This window comes from Panthera tigris, chromosome A1 (genome assembly GCF_018350195.1).
Source record: "Panthera tigris isolate Pti1 chromosome A1, P.tigris_Pti1_mat1.1, whole genome shotgun sequence".
Lineage (NCBI taxonomy): Eukaryota > Metazoa > Chordata > Mammalia > Carnivora > Felidae > Panthera > Panthera tigris.
The window spans coordinates 150,116,825-150,131,528 of record NC_056660.1 but is presented as its reverse complement, the minus strand read 5'-3'; the positions used below and the strand labels follow the sequence as shown (position 1 = coordinate 150,131,528).

Here is a 14,704-nt window from a genome sequence, read left to right as displayed (position 1 = left end):
CTGCTTTCCCTGGGGTATATACCTAGAGTTGCCTATGTGATTGTAAATCAGCTGCCACTTGGAGTCTCTGCCCCTTAGAATCCATTGTCTATTTACTGCCTCTATTGCATCTTGTTGCCTGTGGCATGCCTCTCCCAGATGAGTAGTCACATGGGCTCCTTATTGTGCCTTAGTTTCAGCTGCCCTGGGGGATTATTGAGTTTTCAAATCTTTAGTTTCTGTCATAGTATCCCAAACATAACCTCAAATTTAGTGAATATCAGTCCTGAACTTTTCACATAATGTGATAACAGACAAATAGAATACATTCTAACAGCATGTCTTCCACAACAGTCCTAAAGGTATATGATAGAAGAAAAGACAGTAGACATGTTTTATTTCAACATTAGCACACTTAACTGCTGTGTTATTTGTCACAAAATGGAAATATTTTATTTATGTTATTTCATTTACTTTATTCCTTAATACAACTCCATGAGGCAGGTTTCTTATTATTCCCATTTTACATGCGAATAAACTGAAGCTTAGGGAGGTTAATAATTTGCTCAAGGACACACAGATAAGAAAGAATAGGAATCTCACCAGCTCTATCAACCTCCAGAGTTTAAGCTTTTAAGCAGTGAGTGATATTTATCCAGCCCTTGAGTTACTGAAAATCTAATTAAGAGATAAACAAAAAATGAGAGAACATAGAACAATTAGTGAGCAATTATACCCCATTGCATAAAACTGTTGCATGGTAATAACTAGCTTTCTAGTTTATAATCCAGACTATTATTTTTTAAAATTATATATATCAGAGAAGTAGAGCCCATCTAACTACACTTCTAAGAGAAGAAAAGTAATTGCAGCCTCAAAATGTGGGTGTGCTCTATAACTGAAAGGCTTACCTAAAGATCATTTTTAAACGTTATTGATGAGTTTACTCCCCTTTGTCCATTGTTTCTTATTCTCTCTGTCCTGCAGGAGATTGTCTTTCTCCTCCTAGCCTCAACACTCTGAGGACCCTCATCCCCACCCCTCACACCTCAGCACCTGGTATCTTTCAGTTCTGCAGGTAGCTTATCCATTCAGCACTCCTACTGTGCAGATGATCTTACTGTTAGACTCAGTGTGACTGTCTGTCTTCAAGAGGGAACAAGAGTTCTTTCTTAAATCAGATATTGAAATTATTACTCTTTCCTGTATTTCAGAGTTTTTCTTCTCTTTCTGTTTCATCTTAAACTAACCCTTGCTAAATACTGTCTCACTGAACTTTGATATTCTATACCTTAGAGAAGGCTTATCTGGAGAGAATCTGAGCCCAGTGCAAGACTCCATAACCTACACTTTTAGATCTGACATAGTCCACTTTCCCTGATTCCATTCAGCCAGTTCCTGAACTTGACTTGGAATGCTGTTCCTTGACCATTCTCCAGATTATCACACCAGACTGCTGCTAGGAGGCCATTAAGTTCTGTGCCATCTATCTTTCTTCAGTTTATCAGTCTAGTCTTCCTGTGTACATCTGTATTATTTGCCTAGTTACCTTTTAAGTCAAATAAAGAGCCATGTCCCATTTCACTTATGTTCAGAACTTTGCGCTATGTTGCAGATAGTTGTATCGACTTCTAGCTAATGAGACTCTCCCTGGGAAATTACAGTCTCCCAACAGAAATTCTTCTCAATTGTGGCATCAGTTTCATAGTTTTGTGTAGGTTTAACCACTGAAGAGAAAAGGATAGAGGTATTTTGAACCAGTGATCCCATTTTTTACAAGACAATTTATTTTAGAATTTCCTGCGTGGGCAAAGTTACTTAAGTAAAGTTAAGAATTGAAGACTAGATACCAAGTATTCTGCTTTTCTTTTGCTTTCAGGAAAATACCCCTAACCCCGGATTCATTGTGATATCACATCTGTGGAATAAATATTTATTGTACATACTGAACACGAAGTAGTGTCTATGATTAAAACAGGCTTTTTTTTTTTTACCTCAAACTGTACAGTTTGCAGCAAAAGTAATGGGAAAGAAAACATTTATAGGTATTAGAGTCCAGCTGTGCTGCTCTCTCTCTCTCTCTCTCTCTCTATATATATATATATATATATATATACATATATATATATACATATATATATACATATAGATATAGATATGCTCAAAATTGCTATTCTAAGAAAGACCAATTAAAGTAAGATACAATCAAAAGTGAAAAGATAGTAGGACCTCCCTTTTAAGTGAAAAAAAAGTCCCTAGTCCAAGTAGGGAGTGCTGACTTGGAAAAATTGGTAGTTTGACACTGTGAAAGAAATAAAATTGTCATGAACAAAGGTGAAAAGGGATTATATTTGTCAAGAAGGAACTCCTACTGGATGAACTGTCTGAGGGCTGTGGCATGTCACATCTTGTCTTGGAGAGTTAATGACTGGTAATGTTGAAGGAATAGGTCTTTTGTCAGATCATTACAGCAGTCCCAGTTACATCTGCCTCAAGAGGTAATGACTGGTTCAGATAAGGGGCCCAAATACTTCACATGAAACATGACTCAATCCAATCACCTCATCCCTGATTAGGAGAGGGAAGCCAAGGCAGTTTTATCTAGAAAGCACTGAGGGTAAGCCCTAGGGTGAGAACACAAAAGCTGCTTATGGTCCTTAGGAACTGAGGGCTGAAGAGTTTGCATGGCCTCCAATTCTGTGCATGTAGTAGATTATACTTTGCTCAGCCTTTCTCTACTATAGAATATACTCTTCGTAAGCATTCTGAAAAAGTGAAAATTGAAAATTAAAACTGGTGAATTAAGCGGGGCTAGATAAAAGATGGCATTGCTCCTTAGAAGAAAGGATAAGACCCTACACAGTTTAGGTACCTCAAGAATATCAGGAAAACAATGAGGGAAATTGTCTCTTTCTAAGAGTGCCAGAGGTCAAATTTAATGCGTGGGTATAATGAAGGAACATTGGTATTTCTCAATTCTTACTACATCCCAGATATTGATGTGTTTCTAGAATTCATCTACTAATCTTAACATGAGGAGGACACAGAAAGACTCCTAATGAGAAAACCACCAAAGCACATCATTAGCATGGAAAATAAATATTCCTCTAAACTGCACCTTAACAGTTAATTTAAAAGATATTTTCTTATGGTTTTAAAAAAATGATAAAAGTTTAAGACGGAACAGTGCCTAGTTCACTACACAACTCATGGTAGGTGATCAGCAGATGTTAGTGTCATCTTACTCCCTTAATCAAAAAGAATTAATAACCTTCATCCCAATTATAAAGTAGGTCAATTATAGAAATTTGGAAAGTTCTAAAAAGCATGAAAGAGAAAAAAATCACCTTATAATTCCACTATTCAAAGGTAAACACTTGAGATAGTGCTTATTCATTTTCTTACCAACATTCTAAATACTTCACACACACACAAAAATCATTGAGCAAACTTCTTTTTGTGATTCCTCCAATAGTTAGATTTCAGGGCTAACAGTGATCCTTTAAAGAAACATAGTGAGATTCATCACACTGTGTAAGTGAAGGGGATTGTAACAGAGGTGATAAGAGCTTTAAAAATTAGGTTCCACAAGACAGGGATGTCCACTCTCGCCACTGTTATTCAACATAGTATTGGAAGTCTTAGCCTCAGCAATCATACAACACAAAGAAATAAAAGGCATCCAAATCAGCCAGGAGAAGATCACACTTTCACTCTTTGCAGATGACATGATACTCGATATGGAAAACCCAAAAGATTCCACCAAAAAATGGCTAGAACTGATCCCCGAAGTCAGCAAAGTCACAGGATATAAATCAATGCACAGAAATCGGTTGCATTCCTATACACCAATAATGAAGCAACAGAAAGGGAAATCAAGGAATCTATCCCATTTACAACTGCACCAAAACCATAACATACTTAGGAATAAATCTAACCAAAGAGGTGAAAAACTTATACACTGAAAACTGTAGAAAGCTTAGGAAAGAAATTGAAGAAGACACAAAAAAATGGAAAAATATTCCATGCTCCTGGATAGGAAGAACAAATATTGTTAACATGTCAATACTACCCAAAGCAATCTACATATTGAATGCAATACCTATCAAAATAATACCAGCATTCTTCACAGAGTTAGAACAAACAATCCTAAAATTTGTATGGAACCAGAAAAGACCCCGAATAGCAAAAGCAACCTTGAAAAAGAAAACCAAAGCAGGAAGCATCACAATCCTGGACTTCAAGCGGTATTACAGAACTGTAATCATCAAGACAGCATGGTACTGGCACCAAAACAGACACTCACATCAATGGAACAGAATAGAGAACACAGAAATGGACCCACAAATGTATGGCCCACGAATTTTTGACAAAGCAGGAAAGAATATCCAATGGGATATCCAAAGACTATCCAATGGACAGTCTCGTCAGCAAGTGGTGCTGGGAAAACTGGATGGTGACATGCAGAAGAATGAACGTGGATCACTTCCTTAGACCATACACAAAAATAAACTCAAAATGGATGAAAGACTTAAACGTAAGACAGGAAGCCATCCAAATCCTCAAGGAGAAAGCAGGCAAACCCTCTTTGACCTTGGCCATAGCAACTTCTTACTCAACACGTCTCTGGAGGCAAGGGAAACAAAAGCAAAAATGAACTATTGGGACCTCATCAAAGTAAAAACTTCTGCACGGTGAAGGAAACAATCAGCAAAACTAAAAGGCAACCCATGGAATGGGAGAAGATATTTGTAAACGACATATCAGATAAAGGGTTAGTATCCAAAATCTATAAAGAACTTGCCAAACTCAACACCCAAAAAACAAATCATCTAGTGAAGAAACGGGCAAAAGACATGAATCGACACTTCCATTCCAAAGAAGACATCCAGATGGCCAACCGACACATGAAAAAATGCTCACTATCACTCATCATCCGGGAAATACAAATCAAAACCACAACAAGATATCACCTCACACTGGTCAGAGTAGCTAACATTAACAACTCAGGCAACAACAGATGGTGGCAAGGATGTGGAGAAACAGGATCTCTTTGGCACTGCTGGTGGGAATGCAGGCTTGTGCAGCCACTCTGGAAAACAGTGTGGAGGTTCCTCAAAAAATTAAAAATAGAACTACCCCATGACCCAGCAATTGTACTACTACATATTTTTCCAAGGGATACAGGTATGCTGTTTCGAAGAGGCACATGCACCCCCATATTCGTAGTAGCACTATCAACAATAGCCAAAGTATGGAAAGAGCCCAAATGTCCACTGACGGATGAATGGATAAAGAAGATGTTGTGTATACACACACACACACACACACACACACACACACAATGGAGTATTACTCAGCAATCAAAAAGAATGAAATCTTGTCATTTGCAACCATGTGGATGGAACTAGAGGGTATTATGCTAAGCAAAATTAGTCAGTCAGAGAAAGACAAATATCCCATGACTTCACTCATATGAGGACTTTAAGACACAGAAGAGATGAACATAAGGGAAGGGAAGCAAAAATAATATAAAAACAGGGACAAGGACAAAACATAAGAGACTCTGAAATATGGAGAACAAACAGAGGGTTACTGGAGGGGTTGTGGGATGGTGGATGGGCTAAATGGGTAAGGGACATAAGGCATCTACTCCTGAAATCATTGTTGCACTACATGCTAACTAATTTGGATGCAAATTAAAAAATAAGTAAATTATTTTTAAAAATTAGTTTCCATCCTTGGCAAAGGGAGAAGAGCTCCTATTTATCCCAACTGTTCCACAGATAACAAAAATACATATGGAGAAAATATGAAAAACAATTATCTGAAGACATGGGAATATGACCAAAAGCAATAAAAACTGGAAGGGACAGGAAAAAATTAATTGATAGAGTTAATGACACTAAGTAAGCTTCCTATTTTTGTGGTATTTTTGGCCAGCTGGTGTCATACTTGGTAACTAAAAACTAGATAGAAACCTGCTGTCTTACTGCCTTAAATAACTAATATTCAATTAGGCTAAAAATTTTGAGTAAGTAGACACAGAGGAACAAAAAAAAAAAACTGATGGAAAAAAAAAACAAATAGAAAACAAGTAATAAAGTCATAAAATTAAATACCACCAGATAATAGTTATATTAAGTATAAATTGGTCCAGCTAAAAAGCAGCAAACAAAAAACCAAAAAAAACTCTTTGAAAGGATTAACAAAAGTGATAAACAGCTAGCTGAATGATCAAGAGAAAATAAAGAGAAAACACAAGTTTTCAGTGTCAAGAATAAAGGGTGTATCACTACAGATTTTAAAGACAGTAAATGGATACTAAAGAAATATGTAAATATCTTTATGCCAATAAACATAACAATTTAAATGACAGAGACAAATTTTTTTAAATATTACTTTCTTTAAAGGGATGCCTGGGTGGCTCAGTCAGCTAAGCATCCTACTTTGGCTCAGGTCATGATCTCAAGGTTCATGGGTTTGAGCCCCATGTTGGGTTCTGTGCTCACAGCTCAAGAGCCTGGAGCCTGCTTTGGATTCTGTGTCTGCATCTCTCTCTGCCCTTCCCCTGCTTGCTCTTTCTCTCTCTCAAAAATAAACATTAAAATTTTTTTAATAATAAAATATAACTTACTCTAAAGACAAAAAAATGAAAAAGAAAATCTGAATAGCCCTTCAACTGAAGAAACTGATTTTTTTTGTGAAAAACCTTCCCATAAAGAAAGCTCTAGGCTTAGATAATTTCATTGGTGAATCCTATTAAACATTTAAAGAAGAAATAACACCTGCCATATATAAACTCTTTTAGGAAAGGTAGCAGGAGGGAGCACTTCTCAAATAAGTAAAATGTAGCTATTTTAAAAGCAGTGCAATATAATTTTAACAGAGAAAACATTAGACATTTGAGCCTTTAACAAAGTAAGAAAGTTAACTTTCTTAGTTCATTCGGGCTGCTATAACAAAGTACCACAGAATGAGTAACATAAACAGAAATTCCTTACAGTTCTAGGGGCTTGGGGAGTCCAAGATCAAGGCACCAGGATGGTTGCATTCTGATGAAGGTACCTTCCTGATTCAGAGCCCGTGCCTTCTTCCTGTGCCCTCACAAGGTAGAAGGGGCAAGGGATTGCTGTGGGATTTTTTATAAGAACACTAATTTCATTCATAAGGACTCCATGTGACCTAAGCACCTCCCCAAAACCCCATCTCCTAATGCCATTATCTTTGGAGGTTAGGGTTTGAACGTATGAATTTGGAGAAGAAACAAAAAATTCGGATCATAGCACTATCGTTTCTAGTATATAAACAACAGCAAAAGGGATACGAAGGGTTCTCTACATGGTTTAATAGTTTACATTTTCCTTTTGTATTTTAAAAGGTAGCTTTATTATTGTTTCTTTGCTCATAAGTTGAATAAGTTATAAATATACAGAGTAAAGAAAACAAACAAAATAATAATACAAGCTTTAACAGTTACAAGAATGTAGACAATGAAAGGGAAAATCTCCTTCACTTGCCATCCTCTAGTCTCCATTTCCTTTCCCCAGAAGCAACCAGTCTTTTAATTTCTTTTTAGTTTTTATGTTGATATCCTCTGCATGCATAAGTATATATGTATGTATTAATATATATATATATATATATATATATATATATATATATATATATATAATTTTTAAGAGACTTCCTTAAAATATAAAATAGTGGAGGGGTGCCTGGATGGCTCAGTCGGCTAAGCGTCCGACTTCAGCTCAGGTCACAATCTCGCAGTTCGTGGGTTTGAGCCCCGCGACAGGTGCTGTGCTGACAGCTCAGAACCTGGAGCCTATTTCAGATTCTGTGTCTCCCTCTCTCTCTGACCTTTCCCCGTTCATGCTCTATCTCTCTCTGTCTCAAAAATAAATAAACATTAAAAAAATTAAATAAAAAAATATAAAATAGTGGAACATTTTAAAATTATTTAAGTAATCATTTGACCACTTTATTTTCTCTCTGTATTCTCTGTTATACTTCTCAAGACAGGGGGAATTGGATAGTCATGGGTACTTTTGGGAACTGGTGAGGGGGCAATTGAATTGAGGAAATCATTTAATTTGTATTTAGGGGAATATATTTGGGTGGTTCATAGTCAATTTGTGAAGTTAACTTTTCTTACCAACACTCCCTCATGTAGGAAAAGCCTTAGGAATTCTCCTTCTCACTGTGCTGACTCATCCAGGAAAACTGTGGAGCCTGGAGTTGTGATGTGAGTGTCTCATCTACCTAGCGCTAGAGGTTATATAGATAGCATGAGGTGGTGGAAGATGAATAAGGTTGATATATACACAGCTAGAAGACAGTTTGTAGATTAGTCTTCCAATAATCAGAAATTGAAAATTATAGGGATGCTTGGGTGGCTCGGTCGATTAAGCATCCGACTCTTGATTTTGGCTCAGGTCATGGTCTCAAGGTTCATGGGTTAGATAGAGCTTTGCATCCGGCTCTGCACTTACAGTTTGAAGCCTGTTTGGGATTCTGTCTCCCTCTCGGCCCTTCCCCCGCTTGCTCTCTATCTCTCGCTCAAAATCAAAATAATAATAATAAAAAAAGAAATGCAAAATTTTAAAGAAAGTAAATGAAGAGTAAAAAGTACTATAGAAATTCCAGGCAAATGGGGCACCTGGGTGGTTCACTTGGTTAAGCATCCAGCTTCCACTCACGTCATGATCTCAGGGTTCATGGGTTCAGCCTGACTCGGTGTCAGGCTCTGTGCTGCCAGCTCAGAGCCTGGAGCCTGCTTTGGCTTCTGTGCCTCCCTCTCTCTCTGCCCCTCCTCCACTTGTGCATGCTCTCTCTTTCTCTCTCTGTCTCAAAAGTAAATAAATAAACATTCAAAAAAGGAGAAATTCCAAACAATTAATAAAAATAATATATTATTTTTTCTGAATTATTTTACATTTGTAAACCTATCTTTATTTAAGATTTATAAACTTGTGGGGTGCCTGGCTGTCTAAGTCTGTAGAGCAGGTGACTTTTGATCTCAGGGTTGTGAGTTTGAGCCCCACATTGAGTACAGAGAGTTTTTTTTTTTTAGGAGTTAAAAAGTTTTTTTTAAGTTTTTTTTTTTAAGGAGTTAAAAAAAAAAGTTTAAAGATGTATAAATTTGTAAAATTTTACAATTTGTTCTGATTTCTTTTTCTCATTCTAAATATTCACTTTTTATCCAACTTTTAATTTTTGAATTTCAAATTGTTTTAAAGAGAAACCCCAAAGTTGTATAAGCTTCAGACTGTACAAAAATTAGATCTTCCCTGTTTAAGTTGTAGGAGAAACTAGGGAAGAAAGACGTGAAATTGATCAAGGGCAGGATACAGATGCCCCTTAATTCTATACTTTAAGTGAAAAAGAAGAAATATATATATATATATATATATATATATACACACACACATACATATACATACATATTTATAATGGAAGTTAAAATTTAAATGTCTAAAAGCAGAATACAGTAAGATACATAATTTCTAAGCCACTAAAACAAGAATGCAAGCTTGACTAATTCCACAGAAGGTAAGAAAGAAAAAAAAAGTAAATAATATAAAATAAAATGGCAGGAAGAAATATAATCACAATAAATATAAGTAAGTTAAATCCTCCTTATTAAATAAAACCCACGTCTCTTGGGCTTTCAAAAATCTAGCTATATACTTTTGAAAAGAGTAAGGAAAATGGGCTTTGAATTATATTGGAATACACTTCTATCAGAATCACCTAGGAACTTAATTCTAGAATCACATAGGAAAGTCATTACATTAGAATCAGGGGGTAGACTTTGGGATAAAAGGATTTCCTTTTTCAGGACTGTAGAAATTAAGTAGATATGTTTGGTATATCTGGCACTGACACTATGACTGCTTCTGGAGAACGAAATGGGGTACTGATGAACAGGGTAGAAGGTCCATTTACTTCCACTCTTCACCATATGCTTTTTGGGGCCCTTTTGAACTTAGTCTCATCTTTTTTTTAATTTGTTTTTTTTTTTACCAGTTGAAAAATTGCTTACCAATTGAATAATTGTAATGCTTACTCAAATAATTAATAGGTTAAATAGAATATTTGGGAGAGGTCATCACCCATATGCAATTATGTGATTTATGACAAAGGTTCAAGTCAGGGGAGGAGAGGGTGATTTTTTAATTAAATGATTCTGGATCAAAAGGAGTTCTATATGAAAAAAAGAACCCTGACCCCTTCCTCACACTATATATAAAATTAACTTAAAATGGATAAAGATCTAATGTGAAGAGTAAAACAAAGAAACTTCTAAAAGAAAACGTAAGAGAATAGCTTCATACCTTTAAGGTAGCCAATGTTTTCTTAAACGCAAAAAGCACTAACTATGGAGGAAGAGACTAATAAAATAGACTTCATTAAAATTAAGATCTTTTGGTAAATAAACCTATCTTAATAAAAGGGTAGGGAGATTGCTGCCCTGGAAGGTCCGTAGTTCTGGCATTTGCAGAGGCCCTACCTATAAGAACTACTAAGTGTAATTTGTGGTCCTTTTGGAAAGGACGTGGCTTTGGGGAAAAAATCTCTTTAAAAGACAATTGGGACAATTATGGGTGTTTGAGTATAGATGAACTATTAAAGAATGTACTTAGTTTTAGAGATACATGCTGAAGTTTTAAGGAGTGAACTATATCTAATTAATTTTAAAATGTTTCAGTAAATATAAGATAAAGCAAGCATGGCAAAATGTGAAATTTGTCCAATATAGACAATGGCATGTGGGTCCTCACTTTTCTTTATTATTCTGTGATTGAAAATAGGAACTTCAATAAAAGAAGGGAAAAAATTAAGATCTTTTGTTTATCAAAAGACACCTTTAATAGCATCAGAAAACAATCCACTGAGTGGAAGAAAAACCTAAAACAACTATTGACAAAGGACTTACATCCAAAATGTATAAATCACTATTATAAATTTAAAAAAAAGACAACTCAATGTTTTAAAAAATGGGTAAGACTTGAATAGCCACTTCAAAAATGTAGATACCTAAATGGTCAACAAGCAGATGAAGAAGGATTCAATATCATTCTTTATGAGGGAAATACAAATTAAAACCATAATCAGTTACCAGTATATATGAAAGCTTTCAAAATCAGATTTCAAAAATCAGATACCACAACTCTTGTACATTGCTGGTAAGGTGTAAATCCATCTGACTCCTCTGCTCCTATCATTTCTATTTCCCCTACTCTCACTAGCAAGTTCTTATCATGCCACAAAATCCCTTTACTCATCATAAGGTGATAACTTTTCCTTTGTAGTAAACCACCAATATCGAGCACATAATAATAGTTAAGTGTATAAATCTGTATTCCCTCCTTTCTTATTTATTCGTCCTGCCTTTACTTTCTGTATGCTCCTTAGTTCCTTATTATAAATCAAAGGGGCCTGTGTTTCCTCACTTATTAATGAAGGGATTCTCAATCTATCATATTCAGCTTAACAGGTAAATGGTTTTGCATTGATGTTACTAGCAGAGACATCATTTGGATAGCTCCTTAAAGACAGAAAACTTAACGTTTTGTATTACCCTTCAGGGGCTTTGTATGTACTAATCACTCTATAAGGAAGTTATAAATTTAACATGATTATGGTCAGAAAAAAATGACCAAGATATTATGGAAGTGAAGTTGCTCTCATAGTCTTGGCATGACAGGGGAATGACCGTCCTATTTTGTCTTGGTGTCACTTTCATTCTTTTTTTTTTTTTTTAATTTAACATGTATTTATTTTTGAGAGAGAGAGAGAGAGAGACAGAGTGTAAGCAGCGGAGGGCAGAGAGAGAGGGAGACACAGAATCCGAAGCAGTCACTAATGGGGCTCCTCATATGGGATACACTAACTTATGGTGGGAATTACTAAATGCTCATTAGCAAAGCATTTCTGCAGTGGGGTATATAATAAAAAGCACTTATGTTGATTTTTATTTTCAAAGATTAATCATTTAAATCTGTATTATAGAGTCATTTTGAGAATTATGTGAGTTAATAATTTCAAACACTTAGGACAAGTGCCTGGCACATGGTAAAGCTGTCAGTAAATGTCATGGTGATGATGATGATGATGATGAATATCATCATCATCTAAAAATTTCAGATAGATTCATTCTTCTATGATTATCATGTCCTGGACACTGAGGCAGATTCCACTGATACCAGATTCCTCTTCAGAGCTAAAGATCTTGTTTCTCCAACTGCTGGGAATGCTGTTGGCTCACAGCTCTCAAGGTGTGAGCTTTATGCAGGAACTGCCTGTCCAAGGTCACATGCACTCGCTGGGGGCAGTCTTTATCTAATGACTGGTTATTGATGAGTATAAATACGCCCGGCTCCCTACCTCAACTTGGAATACCTCTGAAGGGCCACCTGGCTTCAGAGCCATCCAGAAGGTTGGCTTAGGCTTTGTTATAACTCTATCACAGCCCAAATTCTCTCTGTACCCAATCCGGCATTTTACCTGCATTAAAAATCCCTAATAAGTTTTCCTGAAATGCAAATCTCTGTCTCAGGTTCTGCTTTCCAGGGCATATAACTAGAAACATCAATTGTTACTTAGTGGATTAAAAGACTCCATTAACAAATGTATCCTTTTTTATTCACTGGTAATTATTAACACAAGGTTCAACTTTGATATATATCTATATCTATATCTATATATAGATATAGATATAGATATAATTAAAAGATTAGACATTTGAGATCTTAAGTTGGTGGCAGAGACTAACAGAATAAATTTTTAAATGAAATGTTTATCGTATTAAATATATCTATTTTTAAGTTTATTTTGAGAGAGAGAGCATGAGAGAGCATGATTGGGGGAGAGGCAGAGAAAGAGGGAGAGAGAGAATCCCAAGTTGGTGGGGAAGAGGTGCTCGATCCCACCAACCCTGAGATCATGACCTGAACTGAAACCAAAAGTTGGATGCTGTTATAACCAGGTGCTGCCTAAATATATTCTTATTGGAAAAGCTGGCAACATATTCAGCTATTTATCTGGTGAATAGAAAGCATGAAAGGACATGTAAAGTTTTTGTTTTGCTTTTTGAAAACTTTTATTTAAAAATTTTTTTTCAATACTTTTTAAAAAGTTTCTATATGTATTTTGAGAGAGAGAGAGCGTGCACCGGAGGGGCAGAGAGAGGGAGAGAGAGAATCCCAAGCAGCTCTGAGCTGTCAGCACAGAGCCTGGTGCGGAACTCCATCCCACCAACTGTGCTTAACCAACTGAGCCAGCCAGGCGCCCCTGTTTTTTGAAAACCTTGAACACAGGCAAAGTTAGTATACAGATTCTATTTGTCATGACAGGTTAGGTGATGCTGCAGTAATAAGCTGTAACAAAATCTTAGAGTCTTACACATAAAAGTTCTTATTCAGGAAAATCTACTAAAAGTCCAGGAACTTCTCCAGGGCAGCCCTTCATGTGGTGTCTCAACACTCAAGACCCACTTTGTTTTTTTTTGGTATCTCCATTTCATCGTGCTGCTTCAGGATTCTTTGTTCCAGGAAGGACAGCATGGTGAGTAGTGCACTGGAAGTGACACAATGCCTCTGGCCATTGTCTATCTTTAGACCTAGTAACAGGACCCCATCTAATTTGTAGAACTAAGAAATGCATATAACCATTTACATATCCAGGAAAAGGAAGAGAATTGAAAATATTGGTAAACGTTGGTAATGTCAGTCACAAGGACAGTCTTAGACACTAAGAGAGGCTAATATTTTAGTATCCATAAGGGTCATCTTATAAGACATTTCACTCTTGAAACAAACTCTCTGTATAGATCTTATGCTAGCACTGGAATTAATTTTAAGCTCTTGTGTTTATCATGAAATTTGAACAATAGTAAGTTTAGTTAACTATAAACAAAGACAATCAACAGCTAAAGTAGAACCTGACAAGACATGGGTAGTCTCTTCAGTCATAAGATAAATAGTAAAAAACAGATCACAATTGAGTGAGCTGTGAAAATTTATGTAAAAATCTCTTCCAGAGGCTTCCTTGAAAATGTGATGTAAAATTTAAAAACAAGAACAAAATATAAATAAAAATGCGATGTGCCTGAATTTATTTCACATTTGACCATTTACACCTCTAAAGAAAAGGAGTAAAATTACCATCAAGTAAGTATACCTCACACCCTTCTTTCTATACCATTCTTCAACAAGAAAAAATGTTTCATATGAGAAACATTTCACATTATTGATTACAAGACAGTTCAGAGCTAAACGTAAAAAAAGTCAATGAAAACAAAAATTGAATATAGATACATATTTCCTTGCTTTCCAGAAACTCGAAGAAAAACATAAATTTCTGTGTGTTTGTTTAGTTCTATAAAATTTACCACATATCAGAGATTAATGTAGTGTTCATTACAATTAGGATATAAAACTATTCCATTACTCCAAAGTAACTCCCTCCTGCTACCCCTTTATAGTCACACCTTCCCTCTAACTCTAACCACTGGCCCAACTGATGTGTTCTCCATCACTATAATTTTGCTATTTTGAGGCTGTTATAGAAATGGAATTGTATCATATGTAACCTTTTGATACTGGCTTTTTTTCAGTCAGTATAATGGCCTTGAGACCCATATAAGTTTTTGTGTGCATGTTAATAGTTTGTTCCTTTTTTATTGCTGAGTAGTATTCCATGATATGAATGTACCACA

At 35.8% G+C, this 14,704-nt stretch overlaps 1 long non-coding RNA gene across 1 annotated transcript in view; it reads right to left on the bottom strand.

The window, feature by feature from the left end:
- Window positions 1-486: 486 nt before the first annotated feature.
- LOC102965287 overlaps window positions 487-14,704 on the bottom strand; it is a 33,944-nt gene continuing 19,726 nt past the window's right edge. The window contains exons 4-5 of the long non-coding RNA XR_006218832.1: window positions 1,529-1,706; window positions 487-657 (exon numbers count right to left, since the gene is read on the bottom strand). This is a non-coding gene — a long non-coding RNA (uncharacterized LOC102965287). The remainder of the gene's footprint in view (window positions 658-1,528; window positions 1,707-14,704) is intronic.